Source organism: Topomyia yanbarensis, chromosome 3, assembly GCF_030247195.1.
Source record: "Topomyia yanbarensis strain Yona2022 chromosome 3, ASM3024719v1, whole genome shotgun sequence".
Taxonomy (NCBI): domain Eukaryota; kingdom Metazoa; phylum Arthropoda; class Insecta; order Diptera; family Culicidae; genus Topomyia; species Topomyia yanbarensis.
In genome coordinates this window covers 331,497,550-331,520,157 of record NC_080672.1, presented here as the reverse complement: position 1 = coordinate 331,520,157, position 22,608 = coordinate 331,497,550, and the positions used below count along the sequence as shown (strand labels likewise).

The following is a 22,608-nucleotide window of genomic DNA, read 5'->3' as shown; positions in this document are numbered from 1 at the left end:
GACGCTTGAGATCGTGTTGCTAAGTTTACGAGTGCTGAGATTTTCACCTTATCACCGGGGTGTAATCATGTTTGCGAGTTCGTGGGCGTAGGTTGCTTGGAAAATCGCGAGGGGCTCTAACGTTTGTGCGCTGACGTGATTTTGTAACGTGTGTTCTTGAATGGTCGCGCGAACCGTGAGTCTGATATTAAATTTTCGGTGCGCGATTAGAATTCTGGCAGAGTGGAATCGTTTATATCGATAGGGTTCCCGGTCATGTCGCCATGAGACGTGTTGTCTAATAGGTATGGGCGCATTTTCTTAATTGGTCCAGCTGAAGGCATGGACCTAGGCTTCTAGGATCAAGAATAGACTTCCGGACGTGATCGATTCGCAATCGCGTGCGCGAGGGCATTTTCGTAAGTTCCCGCTTGAGACCACGTTTGAGAATGTGTGAGTGTTAAGACGTTCACTATCACCATCTTTGCTGACCCAGCTGAAGGCGGGTGTAGAATGGCAGTATAGGACTCGAAAAGAAGAAATAAAGGACAATATATGAGAGACGTAATAGATTAGATAGGTACAAGATACAGCTGAATTTATGATCATCACATGAAAAACATACATTAGTACTTCAAACTCTACCAATACTTGAATAGCCAACCACCACACATAGCATATCCTTTCTTTTTTTTATGTCGCTAGCCGTGCATTGAAGAATGCCTAAAACTCTGAACTAGGCCCCGTCGAGTCCAGTCCGTCATCTGTCCGTCTCGTCCTGTCGTGTCTGGGGCTTCCAGGTTACATGCATTCACCAGACACGACTAGCTTATGTCAGCTTAATTGTGAAATGATAGATCCTACGAGTGAATGCACTTGGCCCAGTCACCTGTCGAGCATTTGTATATTTGCGAGTTTGAATGTTTACGTGTGTATGGGAAGTGTTGTGTGTTGAGATATGTGTGTTACCTGTAAATAATAAGTTAATACAAATAATATTTAATGTGTTAAAATACGACATGTGTAATATGCTACTTGCAGTTTTTGGTCGTTCCTACTTATCTGATTCAATTGAGTATGAGAGTACATCTCAATTCTTCTAAAACCTGGCGACGTCTGATGGTAGCGAATAGTCATTGTTGGCAGCAATGTTACCCTTTTTTGATGAATGAACTCGGAGAGGTCATCATAGGAATGTGACGCATGAGACCGAAAATAAATAAAACAAAATGAAATAAAGAGAAGAGTTAGTATTATTATTGAGTATTATTTGAAAAACACACATGTAACATGCAATAAAACTACTTGGAATCGTCTAAATCCCAGAAAATGATATATATTTACTATTAACGACAATTGCACTCCGTTAAAAGTTTCTCATGCTATGCTGACGGGGAATGGATGATTGATGTACGTCGGTAAATTAATCGTACCTTCATTTATCTAATCCGAATGAGTCGAATCGAATGCACGAATTGAACACCGATAAAGTGATCCAAAGAAGGATTACCCACTATTCTATCATATAAGCCAGTTCTGCATCCATTCCCTGACCCATATGTCACAAATACTCAGACGAACACATACACAGATAGACATACGACTAGCACATAACAATTTTACACTAGTACTAAAAACTACAATTATTACAACACAACACAACTAATAGGGTTCAACTGTTAATTTTTAATGCGCCTGTGCACGTTGACGAGATCAACCGATAAATCGACACACAATGACTCCCACTGCGAGCCGTGCTCAAAAAGACAGCCGTTAAGCTGTTGAACAATGTCTGCAAACACAGCCCACAGAAAAAGTCAATCCACGGCGACCCGCCAATCGCCCACGCCAGTGTGCACAGGTTCTTAGCTGACTGTTAGTTTGGGCTGGTGCAGAGTATGAAATAACAAAAAACATAAAAAAGGCCCATAAGCCCTCTCGGTCTTCTCGATGCACCACTATCGAGGCGTAATGCAATAACCATCTTAAAGCAGGTGTCTGCTCAAATATGCTTGAAGATGTTTTCAATACCGTCAAACCCGTCAGCCTAGGAGAGGGGACTGCTGAAATAGAGTATATTGAGAATAAAATTAAAACCGAATAAGGCATTCACAAAAGCAATTCAGTTCGCATAAAACATTTTCCAATTCCTACAATGTACGCAATACTGCAACTGGCACCTTATCTACAATGCGGTGCTGTATTTGTGGAGCAATGTCCAAATCATTTAATGATTTGGATAAAACAAAAGAACATTCAAATTCGAACTGTCAACATTGCACGCCAGAATTAGTTTTTTGAGTTACTTTTACACGTGACTTATAAACTACCTTTGAAGAAGTTGCAAGCACGTACTACACAAAAAAGTTGATCGTTGCCGAAATAAAAAAAAGATTACTTACCGCAATTACTTGCGGTAAGTAATCTTTATTTTTATACAGAATGTAGACACCAGTAAATTTGCTGAGTATTCAATGACAACTGCCCAGATATATGTATCTCAATACGGATGGCATCCTATGTCCACAGTCCACAAAATATTGATCCACGGGACAAGTGTAATGGAACACGCCCTTCTACCAATAGGACAGTTATTGGAAGAGGCAGCAGAGGCCCGCCGCAAGCATTTACGTTCATTTCGGCAAAAACGTCAAGGACAACGTTCAATCGGGATGTATTCAATAGATTGCAGATCCTTTAATTAGGTGCACGTGTTCGACGGGAGTATAGAAAAGCAATTTTTTTGTACGGAAATTAATGCATTGCTCAAATATGATAACATCACCGAAGAAACTTCTGAAAATTCGGATGAAGACTCATATGAAGAAGGAAATTTACAGGATTGTTCAGATAATGAATCGAGCTAAATGTGAGTACTCTCTCAAAAATTTGGTTTACAGCTGTTGTCCAATTAGCATTACGACTTTGATAATCACTTGGATAGATTTCTATTACCGAATTTAAAAAAACTTGAACATTTTTTCTACAATAAGAGAACCAGAAAAGCAAAATAAACATTTGAACTTTAAACAAAATGTTTTAATTTATGAAAAAATATTCAAACAGACTAAATCTCAATGCGAGGTTTCCTCAAGTTAATAGATTATTCTAAAAACAGGTTTCCTTTGAAAAATAGTAACGCTTGTGGAATTCGTGTATTTTCGGCACTGCATCACACTGCAAGGAGGTTTCATATTACAGGTCGGACTCGATTATCCGGGGATTCGATTATCCGGAGATTCGATTATCCGTGATTCGATTATCCGGGGAAAATGATTCGATTATCCGGGTGTTTTAGAAAAAAATAAAATTTCAACTAGAATGTCTGATTACAGTGCTAATTTGATCATTGCAGTAAGAAGAAATTTTTTCGGGTGATGGAGGATCTAGAAAAATACTAGTTTTTAACGGCAGTGTTGCCAAATATGCAACTTAAAAAAATTTAAACTAAAAGTACATTTTTCTCATAATATACTTTTACTACAGGGCTTTTTGACACATAAAACGTCATTATACCTACTTTGCTTGGTCGGTTTTTGGCACTCTCTTGGGATAATGATGACATGCTTTTCAGCATACTCCCTGGCATGACGAATGAAAAAAAATTCACGATAATAAAACTAAAGAAAGAAAAGGATACTTCCCAGGAACGAAGTTTTCGTAGCATTCCAATTGAATATATTTCAGAATTTCGATTGAATCATTATCCGTATTTCAACGGACTTCTCTGAATTTTGATACAGGATTCTATAAAAAAAAAAGCTTCTTAGTGGTCTGGTGGAATCCTTCACAAGATAGAATTCTGCTGAAGATTATGATTTTTTCAATATGCTGATAGAATCATGTTCCTATTTTCAAGGACATCCGGTGTAAAATTCTAATGAATGTGCTGCTCTGAGTTCCAGTAGACAACAAAATATAGCTACTATCCCATTATCTCTTTCAACAATCGATTCCTGATAAAAATTCTCATGGCATCTTTAATCCCTTCATGCCCATGTTGTTGTTAAACAATCACGTTTCAAAACGACTATTACTTTTGGTTTACACAACATATGTTTTCAACAAGTAAGGATAATATCCTTCATTTGAGCACTAACAGTTATATTCTAACTATTCTGATTGGGTTCCGCTGAAGCAGTGTTGCCAGGGATAGTTTCCGTTAATGGTGAATATGAAATTTTGGAATATTTCCATAGTCTGGCAATATTATTGAAAACTGATAAAACTGTCTAATTTGGACTGCCTTCAACTACCTATTCCATGCAATTGGACTGAATCGGAAGCAGCTTCTAGCACTGCGAAATCAGTACATATCTTTATTATACCGTCATGCGGGGCTACTTTGGATATGTGGGGCTACTTTGCACACTTTAGTTTTTCAATATTTACTAACAGACTTTGTCTTTTGTCAATTTTTTTAACACTGATTACCAAAACAAACAAAACACTTCAAGGGTCGATAAAAGTGATTGCAGGCTCGTAAAATGAGACTGCTCGAAAAAACATAAAAACCTTAAGTGTACTGAGACCACATACTGATTTTTGGAAAGAAGAAAAAATGATGAAAAATAGCGTTTTTCGTTTATTTCTAGTGCGTCAGGATTGGTTATTATGAACATTTGAAAGTTTTTGTTTGATGAAAAATGGCGTTTTCAATTTATTTCTAGTATGTCAGGATCGGTTTTTATGAGCATCTGAAGATTTTTGTGTCTTCAAAAAAGTTTTTTTAATATCATTATCAACAACTTTACGATGATACCAAGTTTCTAAATCATGGTTTGAGTTTATTTTTCGTAATTATTTCCAAGAGGAATAATTACCAAAATTGTTGTTTTCGAAAGATGCTCTGTACTATATTGAATAAATTCTTTGAAGACATTGAACCGTTGCGAAATAGTGTGATATTGGCCGTGAAAAAAATGGTTTCAAACCTTTATTTCAGAATTCTTGACATAAAAAGTGCATAACATAACTGAAATGTACATGTTATCGAGCCCCTCGTCACTGATAAGTGATAACGCTGCCAGCTCAGCCGGAAAGTCTACCCGTTAGGTAAATAACGACGATAAACGGACATACACAGCGAAGACAAGTAAAATCAGAACAATAGAGTAGTGAGGTAAACCCTTTAGTTTTGGAAGCACGCTTTTCTGCTCCATGAAGATCATTAAAATTTACATTGGATTTATTAACTAAATTAATATTATTATTGTGCTTAAATCTAAGGTTTGTAATTATTACATGCAATTTATACTTAATATTAACTAAAATTAACTTAAAGATAAACTTACAACTATTGTTAACCTAAAACTACGAGGAGAGAGTGAACTATTGCTATCTTAAATTTAAAGGTGAAATTTATATTTATATTGCATATTGATATCAACGCTAATTTACCAATTGCTCATTTAGAGACCGAAAGTGGTTAGATCTACGCTATAGTGGTCAAAATCTTGCCTGTACAGTGTACACGTAACGACAAAGAGCACTTAACGTAAGCAATCACAATTCTAACCTAAAATGTAAATGAATTTATAATTATGTTTATTATCAGGAAATTAAATTTTGGCGTGAAACGAGTGAATCCTCCCTTTAATGCTTCGAACGAACAAATAAGGCCGCCTACTACAATTTCGGAAATACCGCTCTTAGACTCTTGTTACCTGGAGTAACAGTACATAAAAAATAGCCCCTTATTCCACTTTCTTTATTTTGTGAAATTTTCAATCCCACCGCGTGGTTATTGTTATAATTGATAATACAAAAAATCTTTAAATGCTCTTAAAAACCTATTCTGCCATACTAGGGATAAACGGATATTGCACATTTTTCATCATTTTCCTTTTTAATCCCTACGAAAAACAATATGCACTATGCAGTCTCAACCCACTCAATTTTTTTTTAAAAGTGGCGTTGTAAATGTTAAAATGAATCCCTCATTTTAGAAAATGCGATGAACGGGTAATGTTTTATTGTTGAAAAAACCTCTGATATTAGTATGAATTTCAAGAAAAGTAAATAAAACTGGTTAATTTTTATTTTATACCGAATTCAAGAAGTGTGCAAAGTAGTTTCCAGCTAGTCCACATAAAATATTTTTAAACGTCATATAAACAACTTTTCTATGTGTGAACTAATTCTGCTCATATTTGGTATACATAATACATACACGATGATCATAAATCTGTGCTGATATGATACAAATCCATTGATTATTATTAAAGGAGTTATAATTTGTCAAAATTGAAAAATTGATAAAAAGTGCACAAAGATACTTCACACGACGGTACCAGATTTTTCGTGTTTCATGACGCCCATAGCTCTAAGGAAAAATAGCTTCGAAACCCTATACGCGGTAGAAAAAAGATGGTCAAGAAAGGGTTAACAAGATTGTGATAAGAAACCCGGCAGTCGCAGGAGGGGATTTCAATTCATGGGCAGCTTAAGCAAATATGGGTGTAAAGCTATGTGAAAAGAAAGCACCAGTACTTCTCGCTAAGGCGACTGAGAACCCATCATTCACGTAACCTTTGGAAGTCCTTCGCTGGCGACAAACATTAGTGGTAGAGTTTGCATTGTGATCACCTGACAATTCGGTACGACATTGGTCAACTAAATAATGCTGCAAGGACAAGGACAAGGATCTCTGTGGAGGCCCAACGCTCTCCCTTCTAACTAGAATGAGGGTTTTTTTGTAGCAGACCATGAATGAGGATTAAAAGAAACTTTAGCTATGTGACACCACTTGATAAATTAAACTGGAGCCAAGAAACAAATTACCCCCAGCTTACCCACTTAGTTTTTTCCTAGTATATGAGTAGTTGCATCATTTACCACGGAAAATCGAAGCCCCGGGTAATCGAACTTGATCTGAATTGCAAAAGATACACTATATTAAAAAGTTTGTCTTAGAATTCTTGCACAAATAACTATAAACAACTGATACATACCGGTAACTCGTTACCAAAATAAATAATAAATGAAAACCATCTGAAAGTACATATCGCACCTTGAAATTCTGAAAAATCGACTAGGGCCGAAATAGGTACATTAACATTTACCATAAAAGGAAACTTTACCCTGACCATTGTATTTCCAATTTCTTCGCGAATAAAGCTTAAATTCATAAAATAACACCAAAAAAAAGTTTGATTCGATTCTCCGGGGTGAGATTTTTTTGAAATCCCCGGATAATCGAGTCCGACCTGTATCATATTTTGCTCATAAATTGTCTAAACCATGAAAAATATTTTTCATCACTTGCTATCGTATAAAAAAATTTAAAAGCATGTGAAATAATTTTGGCCATGGATTTGATATAGGTACGTCACTGTGCGTCATCAGATCATACTACTTACGGCAGCCCGGATGGAACTCAGGTCAGTATAGCCCCAAGTGAAAACCTCCTAAGTATGAATAACAAGGCATTGATCTCTCCTCCAGACCCCGAGCTTGACCCTTACACTTTCCTCTAGCTTATTTTAGCACTACGTGGTGAGAACTTGGCCTTATACCTTCTGCTCTTCCACCATATTCATCGTGTTCTCCACCTATCACTGGCATCATATGGCTACGAAATATCAATGACTTCTTGGGCAGACAATCTTCAGGATTGCTACCGAGAATGACAAAATAAAAAACGCGCGAAATCTGACGAGTTTGAATTTCTAATTTTACGAGTAACTTTATTGAAATGATATACTATACTGTACAAAAGTTTCAATCAATTCGCTTCACGCAAAGTTATAAAAAAAATTCGCAAAGTGTTTTTTTCACGCTGAAACGAAAAGTAACAAAACTATGTTTTCATAAGATTATAATACCTTGCGTTTACAAGGTATTGCATTTCATATAAGAATGCATATAAGAATGATATTATTGTCATAAACATAAGAGAAATGCATAATATTGTCTTATGAACAATCAAAGATGCTTTATAGAAAATGAAATCATAGCAAACTACTTTTACAAAATATATGCCGTTTCATAAGATCATCTTATGATCACATAAGCGCTACTTATGGCTAAAAATATACGATATTTTTATGAGTATTGGTATATTTTTTGCCTGAGTGTACTGTAAGAAGATGCTTAGGGAAATAGTCGGCAAAATTGTCTATTTTTGCATAATTACAGGAACATTATTTAGCAGTGATTTAGTAAGCTTTTGGACTATATACCTGACATCACGAAAAAAATATCTGCGTTTTGGCGAGTTCAAAGATGCAGATATGTCCATTGATCTTCTAATCAGTTTCAAAAGTATAATTTATAATTACTACCAACTCCAATTGTTTACCGGACGAGATCCTGTCTGCAATTTTTTTGCCGGACGTAAGTCTTTTGGAATCAATTAAAAAATCTTTTTCCCGGATTTCCCGAATCCTGGGGGTGAGAGAACATAATTTCCCGGGACTCACGAATCCCGAGAAATCCGAAAATCCTGAGATTCACGAGAAATCAATTTCCGGGATGGAAGCTCTAAGTATAACCACTTAAATAAAAAATCATATGTAAACTGACACGATTTTATTTGGTACCTATACTCATTTGTACGCGATATCCCCAGTACGCGACAGGTGTCAAATAAATCATATAAATTCCAAAGTCCAGATTAACACTTGACTTAATCAACACTAAAAGTCAGTCCAAATTGATAAGGATGGTGGATCCAATGTAAAATAATGACAATTGGCTGACAGCGATTAGAACATCTGTTTCCACGAAAGCACGCGTTGCTCTTATCAAGCTCATACTGACGTTTCCAACCAAAATGACAAAAAGATAAGCGCCAAACGAAGAACCAAACCAGATTGTCTAAGAGAATTTCAACTGATAACTAACCACATATTCCCATGGATTACAATTTTGGATTTTGTTCAGGGCTAATAAACCTTCTATTTATCACGGGTGAGTATTATGCCGATGGTACGGAAAAAACCAATATTAATATGAAGGATAAGAGGAGTGAAGCCTCTAACACTGCTCCAGAAATATTGACTGATAACCCGAGCAAATACTCATGGGTTCAAACACCCCATAGCTCCTTGACAAGACCTTAAACATGGTCCGTGCCTAAATTCACAACCACCAAGACACCTAAATTCACAACCATCAAGACAGCTGTCGTGACTGCTAGATGAACCCAGTCTTGACACATTTGGATCGCTCTTTTTTCAAAATATGCATTGTTGTAACCATTTGTTTTATTAGTTTAATCGTGATGTGTTCAACAAAAAATACCTTTAACCCATTCATGCCCATGTTGTTTGTGGACAACAACGTTTTTAAACAGCTATAACTTTTGTTTGAGGCAAGATTTCTTCACAAAAACAAGTAAGGCTAATAAATGGGACTATCGCCTTTCATTTGAGTATTAAAAGTTACAAGGATCATCTCTAGAACTGAAGTTATTGCAATTAGTCTGATTGGATTCCGATGTAGCAGTGTTGCCAGGGACAGTTTAAGTTGATGACGGAAAGTGAATTTTTCATATATCTTCGTTATGTTGCAATATTTTTGAAAACTGATAAAACTTATCAATTCAGACTGTCTTTAGCTACGTTTTCCACATAATTGGACTATTGTAAATATTCTAGAAGAATTGCATTGAGCATTAGAAGGTAAAAATTGAGCAGCTTCTAACACTGCAAGGGATGCATCTATCTTTCTGAAAAATAGGCTCTTCGTGATTCTTGATCCCACCGTTTTAAAGGAAAAATAGTTTTGAAACCCTACATGCACTAGAAAAAAGTTGGGCATAAAAGGGTTAACAGGCCGAAAGTGCACCCGGCTAACCACGAATTGAAAAGCCGATAACTATGGCTATTTGGAAATGATTTGAGCACTTTTGGATGTTTTGGATTTAGGAACATGTCCATATTATGGAATTTGCTTTTTGACTTCGTCTCATCAGAATCCGACACAAACTTAGTAATAAGACTAAGCTAGCGTCGGATTGACGCTAGCTAAAAAAACACTAATTGTGTTCCTGAGCAAGCCCCTAGCCAAGTGTAATGTTCCGCAAGAAAAAGAGTTCATTTATAAACTGATAAGAGCTGCTTGTACTGTTTTCATGTGCCATATGATGTAGTCGGCAGAACTTACAATTTCTCTTCAGTATTATTAAATGGATACTGAACCTGGGAATCGAATTTTCTTACATCAGCAGCTTGCTATTATCGGTCACTAGTGGTTGGAACACTAAATTGAATCTCAGTATTCTACTGATCTGAGATCTTTGGCTAATGGCATTTCAATTTGTTACGTATGTACATATTATCCTGTTTCGAGTGTTAAATGAAACAAAATACATATAAGTTAAAATTTACCCTTGCCGAAACACGCCATTATGCAAATCACCTGCTGGAAAATGTGAAGCAGTGTTCTTACTACTACTGAAACGGCCCATCCTACTGCATCTCCAGAAGCAATACCGTACTGCTATTGTGACGTAAATAGAATTGGATTTTCATTTTCACTTCAAAAGCTGTAACAAGTGTCATTCGTGTCACTATGCCCACACATATGTGAAGCAAAACCCCATTGACATAGCTGTCTCACATTCACCTGTTTAAGTACTTCTAGACAACCTTGTGGGCCATCAGAAGATGCAGTCAAGAGTAGCGGTCGAAGTCTAGCATCGCGAACTAGCCAACTTGTATGGATTCGGAGTAGAATGACAAAAGAAAATGCTTGCGTCAACGAAGCGAAAAGGTTCAAACATAATGCTCCGTCATTGATACTGCGTTAAGGTTATAATGATGTTTTATATGGCAAGGATGCCTCATTGAAATCTATGTTTCGGTCAAAAAAATCTTTTTAACACTTGTGATGTCTAAAACAGAAAAAAATCGGTGAAAATCTGTTTTAAATTTTTTTAAAATCTGTGAAAAATCAAAATATTTTCAAAAATCTGTGGAAATCTGTTAAATTTTCATCAAATTGCCAAAAATCTGTCATCTATGAAAAAGAATCTGTGATCAAAAATTAGGAAAAAAAAATCTTTGACATTACAGAAAAATCTGTGAATGTGGTAACCCTGTTATATGGTTAGACACCATTTCCAAGCGCAACTCTAACGCTCCCTTAGTGACGAAGTATTCTATTTAGACTTTGAAAATGACAGGGGAAATCAACGATATGCGTCGAGACGTACCTACATTGATAACGACTGACTGGCAGCAGCTTAAAATAGTCGAAATACGTTATGCTATTTTCGGCTGAGTAATAAATCCCATAAAAGCAAGCAGCAGGTGCAAATTGATTTTTTGCGCAAAATGGCTAGACGGGTAACGACAACCATGAACATGACACACCGACACCGCCCTCTGATCTACCGATTCTTGACATTATAGATGATGGAGCTATTCGTCGGTTGGTATGTGCTTTATAAGTTATTTTGTGCACATCATATTCTTCGAAAAATAAGAATTTCTGAGCGTTAACGACATCATTGTCGATCCTTATTTACCCAAAATAATTGGTTATTCTACGAATTTCGTTGTTATGAAAAGAAAGTAGTTTTCTTTCTACCGTCGGATCTGAATGAAACATTTTCTTATTTGATCCCAACATTTTCCCATGTACCTACCCAAAAAAAGTGAACAGGGTAGATACTCCTTAACTTATTTCATTCCCCAATGACTCAAATAAGAAAACTGGGAAACACGACTAAATTCGTTGATTTCAACAGTTTAAGTACTGAATGCGCAGTAAACCTGTAAATAACATAAATATTTCCTTAACCTGATATAAGGCTTATGCTAACAGATTGTCATTGCGAATAAACAAACAAAATACAAATAACTTATTGGAAAACAGAGCTCCCATTTTTAACGAACCTTTATCTTGAAATTAATGATAAGACTTTTTTATCATATTTAGTTTTGTATTCGATTATATTGTTTAGTTTTCATTACATTTCTAATTCGATTTATTGGGTGTTCACTGTTCAACCACAAGTCGTCACTGTTGTGCTATCTTATAACAAACGCCTTGTTGGGGTAAGTTGGCACTGAATTTTAATATCTATACAAAATAGCGTTTTCAGAATTTTGAAATTCTGCTGGGTTACTGGGAATTGGGATATAAAAAAAACATTATGACAAGCGACAATTTCTCACTCGAACGAGTTTTGCTATTTGCAAATTGCAAATTGAAGCCAAAAAGCTTATAGCAGCCAGCAGATGTCTCTGATGATATACATAATTTACGCAAAAATAAAACAACCCAAAGAAATGACGGCGCCGGTGGTTGAGTGGTAAGCGTGACCGCCACTCATTCCAGTTGGCCTGGGTTCAATTCCAGCCGAGGTCGTTGAGATTTTTCTGAGGTGAAAAAATCTGTGGTCACGTCTTCCTTCGGAAGGGAAGTAAAGCCGTTGGTCCCCGGTCCATGAAATTGGTGGATCGATATCTAGTCCATGTAGTGGAATCACCTCTCTGGCGTCGGTAAAGAAGAAGTATATTCAACTTCTATACTCTACTAACAAAAATATCCTCCTCCCGTGATACTTGTGGAGTGCGCAGTAGTATATACGGCCTCTAGCAAAAGCAAGTATCGGACTAACAATTCCTTCCCTTTCCTTCCGCGATCTACGTTCGGGCTTGGCCGGCGCCGGTATTGATCAGAAACACTTTAGGATTACCAGGAGTTGCACCTTGAAAGATGTTTCGCTAATCCTAAGCATAATTATCTACTGATTCCCTGTACAACTTCAGCTAGTCCCGATCGATAACGGAGTAGCAGCCAGGGGTGGTCGCACAAGCTCAAGCAAAAATAAAACAACCCAAGGAAAAGTTCTTTTAACTGGCTTTTGAGTTGTGCGTCGCTTTCGCACATAGGGGAAGATGGGGTAAAACGCACCCCCTAAGGAAATATGCTCATAACTCAGCTATAGAACATCAATTGGGAGAATTTAATTAATGATATCGTTTGACCAACATTTTCCTCTGTGATCACAATCATAACACTTTGCAAAATATTCAAAAACATGAAAAATATTCAATTTTCCAAAATCATTACAAATCGCTCTTTGAAAAATAAGCGGGGCAAAATGCACCTATGCGGGGGTAAAATGCACTACAACAACGGGGCAGTATGCACCGCAACAACGGGGCAGAATGCTCGGCGAACAAGCAAGTAGCTTTGTTTTCTGACGGGATATCACAAAAGTGTGCCATTAAATAACCTTAGGTTATGCAATTAGCAGGTTTTCAGAACGATTTTGCTGTTTTCGATTAAAAAACCAGCAAAATCAAAGAAGAGGGCATTTTGCCCCCGATGGAGCAGAGAAATAAATTTAGCAAAAAGTGAATTATTTAGTAGATTTTTCATATGTAGTGCGACAGAATAATGAACAACGGTATAAATAGAACTGGAATAGTCTGATATAATAGTAAAACAGCATTCATAAGAGCTGAAAATCTTTGTTGCACGAGCCGTAATAATTACATGAGAAGAGCACGTAATTGTTTTTTGTTTATTTCTCAAGCTGCTATTGATGTACGGTTATCAAACTTTGCCAGTGTATGTTAACTATGACGGACTTCCGACTGGTGTTACCCTTTTCTCGAAATTTTCAGCTGTTTCCGATATAAGCAATGGGTGCATTTTGCCCCGGGGGTGCGTTTTACCCCATCTTCCCCTATTAGTGTTGTTAAAAACAAAATGAGAGATTGAACTCAGTCGAGGTCTTCCGTGGAGGAAGGTACTTTTGAGTTGTTTGGGGTGTACTCAAAATTAGGAAATTTCAACATAAATTTTAGTATATAGAATTTAAGGTTGAATATAAAAAACCTCTAAATGAGTTGTGGTTAAACGGAAACTACCTTCAACACGGTTTACCTAATTTTACCTTCTTCCACGATACCAAGAGATTGAGTCAAAAGAACATTTGTGACACGTCTTACATATTTTATCATCACTACACACCAGACCCGTGCGAAAGGGGAGGGTTTTTTGGGGTTCAAACCCCTCCCATGAGAGTTTTGAATCACTTTTGAAAATTTCTTAACTACCCGACCCGATCAAGAATAAAAAAATATACTGCGACATCACATAATATTATTGTTAAATGGCGCTTGACACAACTGCGACGACATATTCTTTGGGTGGTAAGCATTGGAAAACTGAAGCAAAAAAAGAAACGCGGGTGTAAACAATATTTAGTTAATAAGAATTGTCGATCGATTGTCCGTATGTATATAGCAACCTGAACTAGAAAAAAGTTTAATTATTTGTTTATTTTACATAAACATAATAATACATTCTACGCAAACACTATACTATTGAGATGAATAAGTGTGTGTCTACCGTAAATGAAAAAAACGCTCGCATTTCTGAGTTCACGCCGGACGGCAGTTTATTTTGCACCTTCCACGAGGCATTTTATTTGTCGCGAAATTCGTTTATTTTTAAACATTTCTACCCATCCTTCAGTTGTGTCCACACCTCTAATAGTTTTTTTGTATAATTGCAAAACAAAGTATGTATGTATACAACGATACGACACACAGAATGGATCCTTGACATTAGAATTTTCACACACTTGCCGCCTTCTCAATCAACATGTTCGTTCCCGAAATAAAATTTTGGCTTCTTGTAACGACTCCTACTACTAGAAGTAGTACAAGAGATCTTGATGGTATGCAGTATTAATTCCTTTCGTACGTAGGCATACGGCATAGGCATTTCAAATATTCTTGCTGTTTATATCGATGCAGTTTTTTCTGAATCCTTATTCTTTAGATGTAGCTTCGAATATAACGCTTCAAGCGGTTTTTTGCTGTCACGAGGAATATATCAGCTTTTCTTCAATTAGTACAATGGTTTTCATTTTTTTTTTCATCCGTTTCATCATTGTACATGGGCACTAGTTTAACAATAGAAAAAATGCTCCCGACCCACAGTGGTTCCATTTCTCAAGGGAGGCGATCATAAATATATGCAATGCAAATATCGATACAAAACTACATTTCTTTAGTAAATTTTAGGTCGCTGATTCCGAATTTTGTATTGGAAAATTAATTATATCCACCTAACAGTGTGATACAGCCTTTTTTATTACACTATTCATTGTTATATTATTATTGTTTTTTGCACTAGTATTTTTTAGACTACCAAATAGAACCTGTTTCGATGAGTCTGTAAAAAAAAATTCATGGTTATTCATTGAAAATTCTAGAAACTGCACCTTTTGTGCTGAAATACCAATAGTTTGATATCTTTTCTGGTAAACATAATATCTGGTGAACCAACTCACAGACCAATCAGCAATTTTGGGATGTACCCCATATGGCATAATGGACGTTTGGCATAACGGGTTTGGCATAAAGCCGTTTGGCATAATGGACATTTAGCATAATGCTTATTGAGAGGTAGGGACATTTAGCATAATGGACGTTTGGCATAATGGACATTTGGCATAATACCTATTGGGGGTTAAGGGACATTTGGCATAACGGACGTTTGGCATAATGGACATTTGGCATAATACCTATTGGGGGGTAAAGGGACATTTGTCATAATGGACATTTGGCATAATACTTATTGGGGAGTGAATCCCAAATTATCATAATCAACTTTCGCCATATATATGATGTTTTATTTTGTTACTTGTATTGTTATCGACAGAAAAAAATATTTTTCATATTATATGAATTACGCAATCTGTAAGTAGTTAGATGAATCGCTAAGAAAAATGATTAGAGATAGGCACATTAGAACATATTTTTAATAGGTTAAAAGGGTCCTTTGAATTACGTGATGTAAATTTAGCAGGTGAAATTTCCGTAATTCGATAACTTGAATAATGAGTAACATGTAAACTATACATTACATTACTATACATACTACAGTAGAATACAGAAGTATAATTGCGTTCTTTGTAAAGAAGGGCGAATCACTATACTTTTCAATTTATTTATTTATTAATATGCACAGAATAGTATACATATTGCGCGCACGAAAGGTTCCTCCACGCGCTTCGCACGCGCTGGCGTGTAGAAACTCCCCAGCAAACCAGCAATCGTATATAAAAGTTTACAATAAATTACAAATAATGACAGACTAAATCAAAATTACAAATAGTGCAAGCAAAAATTATGTTTTGTTGTAAAAAGTTCACATAAAATGCAAATCTGTGATCGAAATACAATGTTGACTTGAAGTTATTTATTAGTCCACTATAACTTAAAACAAAATTGTACATGCGGATTAATAAAAGCAATTTTGAAATTAATTTGCAATTGGATTAAACTGCAAAATCGTTCAAAAAATAGTCACCTCCTTCTAGTTCAATAATTGAGCAATAAAAATGGCTTGAGTACAGAATGTAGGTTGTGATTTGACAGGTATAGAAGGTATCATTGGAGGGCCATATTTAGGTTGGATTATGGTATTTTTAGATCGTAATCATAAAGCGATATAAACGATCAAATATAATCGTTGCTTGACAGTGTATAAATAGATGAGTACATAGCGGCTATGCTGGGAATACGAAGATCTCAGGTTCGAAACTGGAAGTAAATCGTAGCAGATAATTTTAATAATTGATGTTCCAGTAACTCCAACCTCACCCGTGAAAAACATATCTACCAGTGTGGGCGTAACTGTGTCTTATAACAGAATTATGGAAATTTCATCCTGATTTTTTATTTTCATAATATTATTTTTTTAAAAAATACTTCTTGTTACCACATTGGGGCCTTAAGCTGCATAAACCTTCATGTGTGATTGTAAAGTTGATCATATATAAACTCAAAATGATAAGCTAGATGATTGTATAATACTTCTGATGAGATCAAAATTCGTCGTAAATCACATAGTTCTACTATACCGATTTGTTGTACGTATATGGCCTCCACTTTTGTTCACATAGAAGAGATCTGTGCATTTTTTGCAATCAATTCATATCGTAGAAGAGTACAGTTAATCAAATTGCAACTTATTAAAGTGAATCAAAATGTTGGCTGGGTCTTACAGCCAAACCCGTGTGTGAGCGAAGAGTGTGGTGGAATGCTCCGCGCGCAGGGTTCGATTGAAAAATTGACGCCGATAATACTCAAATGTTCATTCCAAAATGTTAATGGCGTTAAGAAAAATGTTTTGAGAGAAAAAAAGTCATATCCAACTTTTCAATATTTTACAATAAATAAGCAGTATGATTATTTTTAATAAACTTCATTCGAAAACTGAGAAAAGCACACATTTCATGTTTTCAACTATTTTTCTTCTTCTTCAGTTATTACAGTATTGGCGATTGAATAAAAGTATTTAAAAAAAATTAAAGCAAATTACTACTATTTGAAAGAAAAAAATACGTGTCAAATATTTTAGACAGCCGCATCGAAAAAAATGGTAAAATTTTTTTGGGGTAGTAAATTTTACGTGAAATGCTCCATATATAACGTAAAATAGGCACCCTGCACACCATTCTGTGCATAATAGTAATTAAATATTATATGAAAAGCATAGCGATACAGCCTTCTTTACAAATAACACAATTATACATCTGTATTCTGCTGTAGTACTGTACATGTTACTCTTTATTCAAGTTATCGAATAACGGAAGTCTTACTTGCTGAATTTACACCACGTAATCCAAAGCACCCTTTTAACCCATTAAGAATAATGTGTGTAAATGTGCCGATATTTAGTCCTTTTTTCGATGATCCATCTAAATACTTATAGATTGCGTAATTCATACAATATGAAAAATATTTTTTTGAGTTGATTCCAAATTACGAAATCAAACATCGTATATATGACAAAAGTTGATTATGATAATTTTGGATTCACTCCCCAATAAGTATTATGCCAAATGTCCATTATGCCAAATGTCCCTTTACCCCCCAAAAGGTATTATGCCAAATGTCCATTATGCCAAACGTCCGTTATGCCAAATGTCCCTACCTCTCAATAAGCATTATGCCAAATGTCCATTATGCCAAACGTCAATTATGCCAAATGTCCCTACCTCTCAATAAGCATTATGCCAAATGTCCATTATGCCAAATGTCTTTATGCCAAACCCGTTATGCCAAACGTCCATTATGCCATATGCGGTACACCCGCAATTTTGGAATGTTGTTCGTGACTATAATAGCAAGTTTAAGACAAAATTTGAAATTAAGTATGATTTTATCCCTAAAATGGTTAATAATAATAAAAAGAGTTTACCCTCCGTTACCCTAAAAATTCTCACATTAATAGAAATACCCTCGTTGGGATACCAAAAATTTAAAAAAAAGCAATATTCATGACTTCACATTTATTGGCAGATTGTAACTACGGATATCGTATTAATCGCAACGGAATTTCTCAAAAAAATCGTATTGGAGAACATCGTTGTGGCACGAAATGGAGTGAGCCATTTGCCTCGTAAATAGAATATTTTGTATTGATATGTGTTTCAAAAAGTAGCGCACTATAAACTAAAATAACTCAAGTTATGATCCGATCGAAAAGAAATTTCGGAAGAATAGTAATTAAGCTAAAAAATTTCAAGATCTGAAGTAACAATATATTAATATAATTTTGAAATATGAAATCAATTTTGTCGTCTTGTATTATTAGTCTGATTGCATGATACAAGTGTGCTTTTATTCTACTTCATTAGTCTGTTTTTACTGTACTTCTAGTAGTAATATCGGTCAATTTATACGCTTTTACTTAATCTCTTACCATATTTTTTCGTTATTCGGAATTAGATTCATACTAACACCCACTAAAACAATCATTTGCATATGCTCTCATATAAACTCACAACCCCACTCATTCAATACATACAAGCATTCGTGGCCTTCGCGATAAAGCAAACCAAGTCACAAACGCAACCATGCAATTGCAATCATCCACGCATACTTATGGCCGCGATCTCGGCAACATTAAAACACCCCGGTCCGTCCAAACTTTGGTTTTAAACTGTGAAAACACGTTCCAATTTTTTCCAAAATTCTTTCACTACGGTTTAGTCGGAACCTCAAATAGTGGTTAATTTTTGGTTTTGTTCTCGTGAGCAAGTTGTTAGGAAAATTTAAAGGGTATAAAAATGTTTAAGGTTCCAAGGAATAAATTTGTCAAAAATTTCGTGCAAACTTTCGTTTTAAACTGCGATTCTTCCTTTTTTTTCAAAAGGATCTTAAAGTACGCATAGGATGGGTTTTTCGAAGAAATGCACATTTTGTATAGTTGTTGGGAAAACTCGATGACTACGAGTCTCTATGAGACATGTCCTCGGGACGATTTTTTTTTCGAAGTTTTTTGAACGTTGATGTTTCATACTATTTGAAGTGATTTTTCATCAAAACAATTTTTTTGATTTTCAGCGTTTCAAAGGGGTGTTTTTTCAAATTTAAAAAATGATTCTTAATGATGTTCGATTGAGCTAAACAGTTGCATAGATTCCTTTTTCGATGTCAAGCATTTTATGTATGTTTTTTGTGAAAATTGAAGATGACCGTTTTAATTGGGTCATTAAGCTATAATAAAGTAAAAAATGGATGAACCAATATATTATATAGTTTTCCGTTCCATTCAATAAATGTTAGGTCCAATATACATAATATAAAATTATTTCAAAAAAAATTTCGTTGTAATACGTAAAAACGATTTTTTTGTTTTTAATATAAATCTTATGTAAACTTGGCAACCATACATAGGAAAACTGCGGTTGTTTACATCTGGCCTATCAAGACAACACCCAAAATAAAAAACTGCATTGGATGGTGATTATGTCAACTAAAAATAACCCTGCGGGAAAACCGGGAAAGCATGTATTAATTTTTTTCTGACAGGGCATCATTTGTCGTGAAATTCTATATGTCAAATGCTTCTGATAGTGTCAAAATCAGACTGTCAACAATTTCTTTATTTTAAATTTTAATATTATTTTCACGTTTCATGAGTTGGAAAAAAACATTGTTGCAATCACGAAAATCAGCTTTATCGATGTATGTAATAAAAAAAGATTTTTTTTCCGCATTTAACGACCCAATTGAAATCTTCCCTATTGAACATCTCTAGTTCTCCATACAAACTTTGGTTTTAAACTACGAAGTATCGTTTCATTTTTTTTCACCAACTTCTTCAACACGGGTTGTTAGGAACTCTAAACATCGGGTAATTTTTGGTTTTATGTTGAAGCGCAATTGAGTGTTGACCAGTGTTATTAGATTAGAACAGTGATTCTCAACCTGGGGTCCGTGGATCCCTAGGGGGCCGTGAAGTCGTTGTTGGGGGTCCGCGAACAAAAATGTATTTTCCGAGTGCATATTGAAATTTCAAGTCTTGTTTCCTAACAAACTGAAAATAACATTTTGGTAGCATGCAAAATTGATGTTTATTCGTGGGTGTCCGCAGCAACCCATGGTGACTTCTAAGGGGTCCGTGGTACGAAAAAGGTTGAGATCCGCTGAATTATAATATTCGTCTGTGATGGGGTAATTAAGTTCATTTTCATTTCAGATAGTAGAATACCACAAACTACGGATACTATACAATACTACCGGTTGGCACGTTGAGTAGGCTAAATTTACCACCGGAGGATAGAACGAGTAGAACACGATGAAGCGGGAGCTACATGAGCAACATTGATTTTTACTAAAGGTAAAAAATGGATGAACCAATTTTCGCATGAGGACACAACAGCTGACTTTAAAAAATTGGATTTGAATGTTCCGTGCTCCACTCCACTCCAGTTAGAGAATATATCCAAACTAACTTTAATTGGCGCCAGTTAGACACTAAATCCTAACAGTTCACACAAGATATGCGAACGCCTAAAGCAACTGGCTGGTTCCAAGTTATGTCTTTATCAAGAATGACGTGTGAAATAACTGTGTAGTAAAATGGTAGAAAATTTTCCTTGAATATACTATATACACAAAAACTAGCGAACAGCATTCGAAAACTATTGGGAGCTGTTACTATCAGTTTGAGGGCACATTTGTCAATCTTTCGAATTGCGATTATTTTAAAGAACAATAGGCCTTTGTAGTAGGTGCTAAGATGATAATTGTATCTTCCGTTACCTAGTAAAATCGTCCTACACATTAAAATGTGTTGAAAAAATTGAATTTGCACCACTGTACGAACCTGTTGTGCTACTCATATCACACAAAAAATCATGAGCAACGTCAACGACAATGATCAGCAAACAACAATAAATATATTTAAAATATTTCTAAAAAGGAAAATTGATTGCTAATTCGCGGATTTTCTTACTTTCACTGTATTTTTATCAATACGCAAGATTGGCCCTGAGTTTAACGATACAGCATAAGTCGTGCTACTGATATTTTCTCAACCTGTAATTGCTCTGCAACTAGTTCAATGCAAACTTCCTTACTGTTTAGGCGAGCAAATTTTTACCTACTGAACGGCACTACAGAGCACATTAGTTCGAAAGTACCTTATACGCAGTATCGAGGCTTTCAGCTTCTATTATAAGAAATTATTCTACTTATTCGTAAATGAAACAAACAAATTAAAATTCTCTACTGTCGAAATAGACAGTAAACAATATCAAGTATGTAATCAACCATAAACGATCCACTTTCGTCCTACTGCCCAATTAAGGTAGGCAAGTAGTTTCTACTCTAGAATGCAAACTGCACATCCACGTTAGAAAGTTTCTTGGGCGATGTATGGGACCTGCATAAGAATATGTACTTTAGATTTCAACAAAACCTACCGGTGTGTATCAGCCAGTCTGTACGCCGCTAAGGCTCTTCAGTGATGTTTTACGGCAGAACTTTCTCAGTGCTGCTTCGCTCAAATAATTGATTTTCAATCAAGCCAGCTCGATGTGCACTATTCTCGGCAGCGAATGAGCGCAGCAGGCAGAGTGCAGCGAGTGACCAATTGCATCGAAAGATCTTACGTTACACTTTGTAGTAGCATTAACTTCGCTGTGTGCACATTTGATTGAACGGGGAAATAAAGCTTTTATCTGCTGGACGAATGCATTGTGATGATAACAGAGGATCTGATTTGTGATCAGAATTGGCAATTTTCAGGACTAGAACACCACTGCTAGAGGACACAAGAATGAGCACGATACGAGTTGCACAAGACTTCCGGCAGTATGATTGCAGCTAATATAAGTCCATTAGCTTTTTGTTACACTAATGCACTGGTAAATATTCCTTATGATTAAGAATTGTGTGTACAATATGAATATAGTTTAAATGAAAACACAAGGAGGAAGCCAGCGCAAATCAACCATACTATCACCACGACGTCAAGAGATGAACTGAAAATGAACGGCGTAGCAATGCGAGTAGTGGCGAACGTTTTTGAGAGCTTTTGACGTGAGCCGTGCATGCGTTGTTGGCAGATGCTGATGGAGTTCATGCAGCATAATTTTATGTTTCCGAACATAAGAAAAACGATACAATCATTTCATGTTTGATATTTCCATTTGGACACTTCATTCCCATTCGTTGATTTTATTCCATATTTAAAATAAGTTTTAAATATGAACTACTACACAATTTTGTTGCATACAGAATTGTTAATGTAGTACTAATAGTACCAAAACATACTGCGTGGGTGAAAATATATTTCCCGGCCAATAATGACCTGAAGATTAAAAATTCTTTTTAATCGAAACAAAAAAGT

At 35.7% G+C, this 22,608-nt stretch overlaps 1 protein-coding gene across 1 annotated transcript in view; it reads right to left on the bottom strand.

The window, feature by feature from the left end:
• Nucleotides 1-22,232, bottom strand: part of LOC131689248 (monocyte to macrophage differentiation factor) — a 28,927-nt gene extending 6,695 nt beyond the window's left edge. The window contains exon 1 of the mRNA XM_058974206.1: nucleotides 21,680-22,232. The gene's annotated coding sequence lies outside the window, so the exon portion shown is untranslated. The remainder of the gene's footprint in view (nucleotides 1-21,679) is intronic.
• Nucleotides 22,233-22,608: the final 376 nt, after the last annotated feature.